Source organism: Podarcis bocagei, assembly GCF_964188305.1.
Source record: "Podarcis bocagei genome assembly, chromosome: 5".
NCBI classification, from domain to species: Eukaryota; Metazoa; Chordata; class Lepidosauria; order Squamata; family Lacertidae; genus Podarcis; species Podarcis bocagei.
The window spans coordinates 9,505,850-9,513,909 of record NC_138129.1 but is presented as its reverse complement, the minus strand read 5'-3'; the positions used below and the strand labels follow the sequence as shown (position 1 = coordinate 9,513,909).

The window sequence follows — 8,060 nt, the reverse complement described above, 5'->3', positions numbered from 1 at the left end:
AGAGAGGACCCACCGACTCCCTCTCTCTCCCCAAGCCCTCCTTTGCTAGCCTAGGAAGATCTAAGAGGGGGAGGCGTGGAGAGAGAAAGGGCGTCTTTTGAAAAAGAGCGCTGGAGGACGGAAAGGAGGAAAGAGAAAAGAGAGGCGGAGGAGGGCGGCGGCGGCGCGTAGGAAGCCTGTTCGCTCCTCGTTGCAAAGCGGATCAGCCGGCAAAGGAATCTGGTTTTTGCCGTTTTTTTAAAAAAATATCTTTATATTCTTGCAATCTTGGCGCTTCTCCATGCGTCCTCCGACAAGAGCCGCTTTCTTCGTTCTAAGAGAGAGAAATAGCACCTGATTTTTTTAATTTTTATTTTTAAATAAAAATAGCTAAATGACTCTCCAAAAAAGGTCTTTTGGACAGATTTTTTTTGCAAGATTTTTTTTTTGTTTGATTTTGGTGGGCTTTAAAAACAAAACAGAACCTCAGAGATGCGTTTAACGTAATTCTCTGGGCGCGAGAGAAAAATACAATGATGCGCGCGCCCAGGCGCTGGACCAGAGGCGCGTTTTGTGGGTGTCCCGGAGATGCTTCGGTCGGAATGGGTTTTCCAAGAAAAAAGAAAAAAAACCAGCCTGCGCTGAATCGGCTAACGCCGAGGCTGACTGGGAAAGGACATGGCGCCCCCCCCCCCTCACCATCGGAAGATCAACGCCTTTAATTTGAGTCCTGTTAGTATATCGGTTGCTAATGTTGTGGGGGAGGGAGGTGAGTGGCGTTGGGAAGGCGGGTGAGGGGGAGCAGTCAAATTTATTTGGCACGAATTCGGATTCTTTTTTCTAACATCTCTCTCTCTCCCCCCCCCCTTGTGTATTGCAAATTGTAAGACTGAGTGCAGCCGTCCTTTCTTATCCAAATTAGCAGATGGACGGCGGTGGGGGTGGGGCGATAATCTGAAAAATCAAAGCTGCTGCTTCTTTTTTTAGCGAAACAAAACAAAACAAAAATCCCCAAACGCTTTGCCTCAAAACTTTTGACATTTTCTCCTTGAGTCTGTCTGCCCCACCTGAGCTGCTCAGGGTAGATTTCCACCTCGTTGTCTCCCACCTTTCTGGATCCTGGGGGCAAGTCACTCCATTGCATATAAGGATTTTTTAAACAAATATTTATTTCTAATATTCTTTTTTAATTTTTTTAAGTCGCTGCTTTCTGTTAGATTCCGTTTTATGGCTTTTCGGGAAAGCGCAAGTGTTACTCGGGATTTTATTCGGCGCATGGGGCAGGCTTTTAACCGTCGAGGCAAAGGCTTGGTCGATTTCTGCAATTGTTGAGTGTCCTGTGATGAGATGGATGGCGCGCTTGCTGATCCGGGCGTCAGGCGAAGTTGCCTGGCGTTGCAGCTCCTCTGCGGCCTTCTTTGAGTTGCTCGGGGGGCGCTTAGATAAAGTCCCATCTTCTCTTCCTATCTTCCCCACTCCTTAAATCTTAAACCTTCCTGACTGTGCGATTGGGACTCATCTAAAGCCGTTTGCTGCATTCTGGAGCAGATTGTTTCGGGGTGCCCTTGGCTGCTGTTTATAATGTTTTATTTTCTTGTGGGGGAAAACAATATATATATATATATATATATATATATATATATATAATTTCCCCAGTGCAGTGTTAAACACCCTGCGTGTGATTGTGCGCGTGGGTGCGTTTGCCACGCTCCATTTTCCTAGGTTCGCTCTCTAAGCTAAGCAGCAATTTCTGAGAGCTTTGCGCTCCTTTTAAAATATTACAACAGGCTCGTTGCAAAATTTCATGATGGTGTTCGTGGAGGCTTCCTTGGGATGGGAGAAAGAGGGGGAATGTGTGCAGGGCACTCTGGACTGGAGAGGATTTGGGAAAGGTGGAGAAGAGGAAGACGTGCGCGCAAAAGTGCGCGCGCTGGGCAATGATGCGCGTACCCGCGCGTGTTTCGGAGACCTCTGCGCCTCCCCCACCCCCCACGCGCTTTTGCTTATTGTGGGATAAGGTGAGCAATGCATCCACCTCGCTCTGCGTATCTTTGATTTATTCAGTTGGATACCCTGCTTAAGCACACGCCGTCACTTCAACCTGCGCAGGAGGAAGGCTGGCTTGTGAGGTTGCCTCGGGCTGCGCAGGGACGAATACAGAGAGGGATGTGTCGCTGTTATGACCCTGAGCTGTGTTGTCCAGAGTGCGGTGTGTGTGTGTGTGGATATGGGCGCGTGCAAAGAAGGTTATTTGTCCTTTCTCTGCATTAAGACAGACTCTCTCTCTCTCTCTCTCTCTCTCTCTCTCTCTCTCTCTCTCTCTCTCTGTGTGTGTGTGTGTGTGTGTGTGTGCGTGCGTGCCTGCGTGCCTACGTGCGTGCCCGCGTAAAAACTAGGTTTTTCTGCGGAACAGCAAGAAAGTGGTTCGTTGTATGACTGCATGTATGACAGAGCTGGGGTTACGTGTGCACACTGACTTGCGTGTGTTATGAGTGTGCACTGACATGCGTGTGCTAAAGGGACTATCTCTGTGTTTAAAATGAAGTGAGGACATCTTATGCGAGTACGCGCGCGTTGCAGTCCCGGTGCAAGGTTGCGCCTGCTTTTGGGAAACGGTAGGGGGCGCCAGTGTGCAGGACCCGGTGCCTTCGGATGCGCTTCTTATGGAAGTCTGCATGGCCGCGTTGTGTTAGGTGTGTTGGTTGGTGGCGGGGAGGGCAGCAGAGGGACCAGGCTTGCTGTCCCTATTCTAATTATTCAACTCTATTCAACTCGCCCCCACTTTATTCAATTCGCCCCCACCTTGCTTGGCTTTGTCCCTCCCCTCCCAAGGTCCCCCAACCCCCCTCCCTCCCGGGCCCTTCTCTGCGTGTTCACAGCGGACCTTGATTTAATGTCCATACAATTAAGGCACGCGGTGAATGCCAAGAGCAGGGTCCCCGTGACATCCCAGCTGAGATCGGGGGGCGCCACTACGAATCCCTGCCTCTTGCTCCCCCCAAACCCTAATGTCCCTCTTTCCTTTTGCAAACCCCCGACTGCAACGGGGAGAGCAGCTGGGGTCTCCCCAGAACTAGAGGGAGCGCCGCAACCAGGACAAGGGCAGAAGAGGAGAAAGGCTGAGCCGAAAGAGCCCCCCCCTTCCCCGCACTCCCCACCCCACCCCGCACCCAGAGAGACCCCCTTGGGCCGGGGACACCGAATATAAGGTCAGGCTGCTATGTCGGCAGATTCCAGCAGGGGTCGCCTTTTACACCTTCCCACCCACCTCTTCCAATTCTACCACCAAAAAGCACCAAAGTACAGTGGTACCTCGGGTTACAGACTCTGCTAACCCAGAAATATTGCCTCGGGTTAAGAACTTCAGGAGGCTTCAGGATGAGAACAGAAATCGTGCTCTGGTGGCAGGGCAGCAGCAAGAGGCCCCATTAGCTAAAGTGGTGCTTCAGGTTAAGAACAGTTTCAGGTTAAGAACGAACCTCCGGAACGAATTAAGTACTTAACCTGAGGCTCCCAGTGGCCTGTCACAGCCTAAAACGACCTTCCCAGACCCTGGGGATGTTGGTGGAACTCCAACTCCCATCAGCCCCAGCCAGCATGGCAAATGGTCAGGGATTATGGGTAGCGTAGGCTGCCAGAACTGGAGGGCCCCACGTTCTGGGATAGATGACCCAGAGCCACCCTGGCTTGTAGCTGCGAATATTCTCCATCGAATATCCATCCATTCATTTGATTCTAGGATCCATCCATCTACAGGCCATTTCTCCTTCCTTCTGTTGCATTGAGGCAAGGTGTCTTAGGGGCAAATCGTGTGTGTGTGTGTGTGTGTGTGTGACCTGTTTTAGCTTGACTTGGTCTCCAAATGCACCCTCATAGCTGAACATTTCCCCCCTTCCTTCGGCTTCAATGGGTATTTCCAGAAGCGCTTCTTTAAATTTTCGCAAAATAAACTGATATCATATTTAGCTGATATCAAATAAATCATATCAATGGAAACTGGCAGACTTAAGACAGCCAAGGCCATGATATTATTGAGTCTGCCTTTCATATGATTCTGTTGAATAACATCTTAGTATTCCCCCCACCCAGAGGACAGCTGAATTAGATGACACTAGAAAAACTTTCAAATACCAAAAAGATGCATTCTTATTCATTTATTTACATTATTAATGGAAATCTGTAATTATTCCCTTGAAAGTTTATTGCTTATTGCTCTTATGCAGCTTTAATTCATGGTGGCTTGTCTTGTAAGGGATTATTGCTATTTTTAAAGCTGTTGGTTTTTCTTTTGTGCAAAGATTGGTTATGAACAGAATTACTCTTCTGATTCCTTTTTTCCCCCTAGTACGTATTTCCATGCTATTGGAAAAAAACCAACCCCAAATAAATAAAGGCTGCTGGTTAAAGACTTATAACGTTTTAATTCTCATCTGTTGTTGTTTTTCTCACAGGTGGTTTAGATGGATTTACTGACATCTTGTTCTGATCACTTGCAATTAACTCAGATTTATTTTGATCGCAGGAGTGTGCTTGCCTCCAACTGTCCTTAGTGCTTTGAGGCACCCACTCCGCTGCCGAGATTTCTGTTTCCCTTTCCACATCACACAACCGGCTTACAAAGTATACAGAGGGGTGTAGCCAATGCTAGCCCTACTCCAAGGAGACCCACTTAAATAAATGAACAAGACTGACTTAGGCCCATCTGTTCCAGTAGGTCTACTCTTGAGTAAAGCTTAGCTGGGTACAACCCATATATTTTAAAACCAGGGTACATGCTATGTGTGTATCTATGTACTTGTATTGCAATGTACTTCTGTGTACCCCAAAACTATGGGGCAGTTTAAAGACCCGCAGATACAATCCAACACAGAGTTAAGCCTGGTCTTAAACCCACTAGCTTGAATCCAGGTTTACCAGTGAGTAGATTTCCTGAAATCGGTGGGACTTAGTTAGTCATATTTAAGTCTCTTTCCGTTCACTGCGGCGGCTGCAAGCATCACTAAATCTGGATCTGGGGCATTAAAATCAATGTATTTTTTGTTTTGTTTTGTTTTTGCAGTGTAATCCTATGCACACTTATCTGCCAGTAAGCACCATTGAACCTAGTGGGGATTACTTCTGAGTAAACATATATAGGGTTGAGCTGCAAATGTGCTTAGCCCAGCACCGAGCCGTCCTTTTGTGTCATCTCCGAAACAGATGGTTACAGAACAATGCGCAATGCTTGGGCAAGATGCTAAGATCTGAAATGCAGGAATACATTACGCAGGGCTCCTCAAACCAGAACGGCAAATCTTCGAGACTGGATTACTGCAATGCGCCGTTTGGGGGGCCTTCCTTTGCGTTTGATCCGGAAGCTGCAGTCGGGGCAGAATGCTGCAGCACGATTGCTGACGGGAGTGAGGCCTTGTCGGCATAGAACGCCTGTGGCCCACAGATTGGCACCGGTTGCCGATTTGCTACCAGGTCAATTTTGACATGTTACCATTAGCCTTTAACAACTCGGGGCCAGTTTGCCTAGGAGATCACTTTGCCACTTGCCCACGCAGCCACTTCAGTCGGTGGAATTGGCAGCACTATAGGTGCCAAACCATTTCATGTTTGTAAGAACTCGCTCGTTCAGTGAACTTTGGAACTCCCTGTCTATAGAGATCCAGCAGGCGCTTATTCTTTTTGGAGTCTGCTAAAAACATTCCCGTTCAGACAAGCCGACTCTGGTGCTTAGAAACTTGAGGTCACTGTAATCCGTTTCAGTATTTTAACTTTTGCAGACTTGTGATTTCTCTCTCAAGTTTATTGTTTTATCTTTTCGTAACCACTTTGAGGGTTTTTACAATCAAGCGGTTTATACGTTTTATGAGATAAATGAACAATAAATAAATATTCAATATGGGGGGGGAGCCCTCCTTTCAGTGGGTGCAAATGATTACTTGTTGAAATTTGCTGGCAGGGGCCGGGTGTGAGGAGGGAAACTGGTTTAAATAGTCTGGGTTAGAAAAATTCAAGGTCCGGGAGGTCTGTCAGTGGATGTCGACGGTGGAACCTTCTTGAAGAGGTGCAGTGCATCTCTGAGCGCCCCAGGCTAGGAGCAAAGAGCCTTCCACCCCAGAAGGATGGGCAGAATGTGGAGTCATTGGCTTGGCCTCATCCAACAAGCCCATTCCTATGCTGTTTCATGTGGTTAATGTCTCTGCCCATCCCACCCCCCACCGCCCTCCCTGTTCAGGCAAACTAATTTTTCCTGCAGTTAAATTAAAATGTCAGAACCACTAATTAATGATATCAAACTGCTATACTGATTTATTTTTATTTTATTTTCCAAGGGGGAAGGAAGCATCCTTCGAAGTTTGTGGTCCTCTCCTGCGTCAAATATCGCCATCTGCTGGCTCCATTGCTGGTAGGGCATGGGCTGGCTTTTGCCTTCCAAAATTGGAGGGTTTTGCAGATAAAAATTCACTCGCGAAAGGTTCCACAGGCCTCTTGGGAAGATTCACATTGTGTGGGGGCCTTGTCCTGTCCATGGCGTCCTTTTGTCCCCCTTTGGCGGATTGATTTACCATATTTTTTGCTCTATAAGACTCACTTTTTCCCTCCTAAAAAGTAAGGGGAAATGTGTGTGCGTCTTATGGAGCGAATGCAGGCTGCGCAGCTATCCCAGAAGCCAGAACAACAAGAGGGATTGCTGCTTTCACTGCGCAGCGATCCCTCTTGCTGTTCTGGCTTCTGAGATTCAGAATATTTTTTTTCTTGTTTTCCTCCTCCAAAAACTAGGTGCGTCTTGTGGTCTCGTGCAAAAAATGCAGTAATTATTTGAGAAAGAAAGAAAGAAAGAAAGACCACAATGGTTTTCCTCCATTCAGTTCAGGCCACAGATTTAAACAGCACACCCTGCATTTTTTTTCATATCCAGTACATCAGCTTGATTATTTGTACCAATAAGCAAAGAAATCCAAATGATACGTTGCTAGTTTTGACTCACTGTGAGATTCAGAGAGCCAGTGTAGCATAGCAGCTGGATTGTCATATTAGGACCTGGAGTAACAGGGTTCAACTCCCCACTTAGCCATGAAGCTCACTGTCTCTCAGCCTAACCTACCTCATAGGGTTGTTGTGAGAATAGAAATGGAGACCCATGCATGCCGTCTTGAGCTCGCCGGGATAGGAATGTAATAACAAATAAGTACATAAAATTCAAATACTCTGCAGATGCTTCAATGTGCATCTGGAGCTCCTATCTGTGCAGAGTCCCCATTCACTTCAATAGACGGTGCAATGCGGCATGGGTCTTCGACAGCTCTACCTTCCATTGAGATGCATGGGGGAGCCTTTAGCACACCCGCAGAACTCTGAATTCAAGCCAAGAGAATACAGTGCAGCAAAATATAACTGTCTGAACTCCCATTGAAATCAACGGGTCTTTATTAACAGCGCAAGACCATTCTGTGTTGGTTACCAAAGAGACTTAGATTCCGCTGCCTTTTGCTGGATTAGGTTCTGGAAAACAGCAGCGCTAGCTGGAGTAGCATAAAATAATGCCATATATGTGGTTTCTGGCTCAATCCAGCAGCTGGAATGGGGGGTTGCATGCATATCACCCCAACATGGACCAGCTGTTCAGGAAGAGGAAGCTGAGCTTGCATTCAGATGTTACCTGTGTCACTTTCCTCTAAACTGTAGAGTCTACAGAGATGTTCAGGGCTCTTGCCAATGATTGGTTTGGGGAGAGAGAGAGAGAGAGAGAGAGAGTGTGTGTGTGTGTGTGTGTGTATTGCGGTCCATAGACCCACAAGCCAGTTTCAAAACAAGATACAGTTAAGACAACCAAACAACAGGCAAAAGAGAACGAGGTAGTCATTTTGTTAAGTCTAGAGCGTGACGGTCTTTGTTTCTTGCGACCTCCGAAAGAAACTTTGCCACGGTCAGTGCAATATCATTTGACCTATCCTCCAGAAGGTATTTAATATGGGAGGCTTCAGTTTTTCCCAGCAAATTTGCTAGTAAAGGTTTGATCAGTTGATCTCTTGCTTGCTTGCTCATATTGAAAAAATAATAATGAACAAATTCCTTTGCCCCACAAATAA

At 47.0% G+C, this 8,060-nt stretch overlaps 1 long non-coding RNA gene across 1 annotated transcript; it reads left to right on the top strand.

The window, feature by feature from the left end:
- Positions 1-671: 671 nt before the first annotated feature.
- Positions 672-5,871, top strand: LOC308588454. The gene is made up of 2 exons (XR_014008782.1): positions 672-711; positions 5,039-5,871. It is a non-coding gene; the product is annotated as an uncharacterized lncRNA (long non-coding RNA).
- Positions 5,872-8,060: the final 2,189 nt, after the last annotated feature.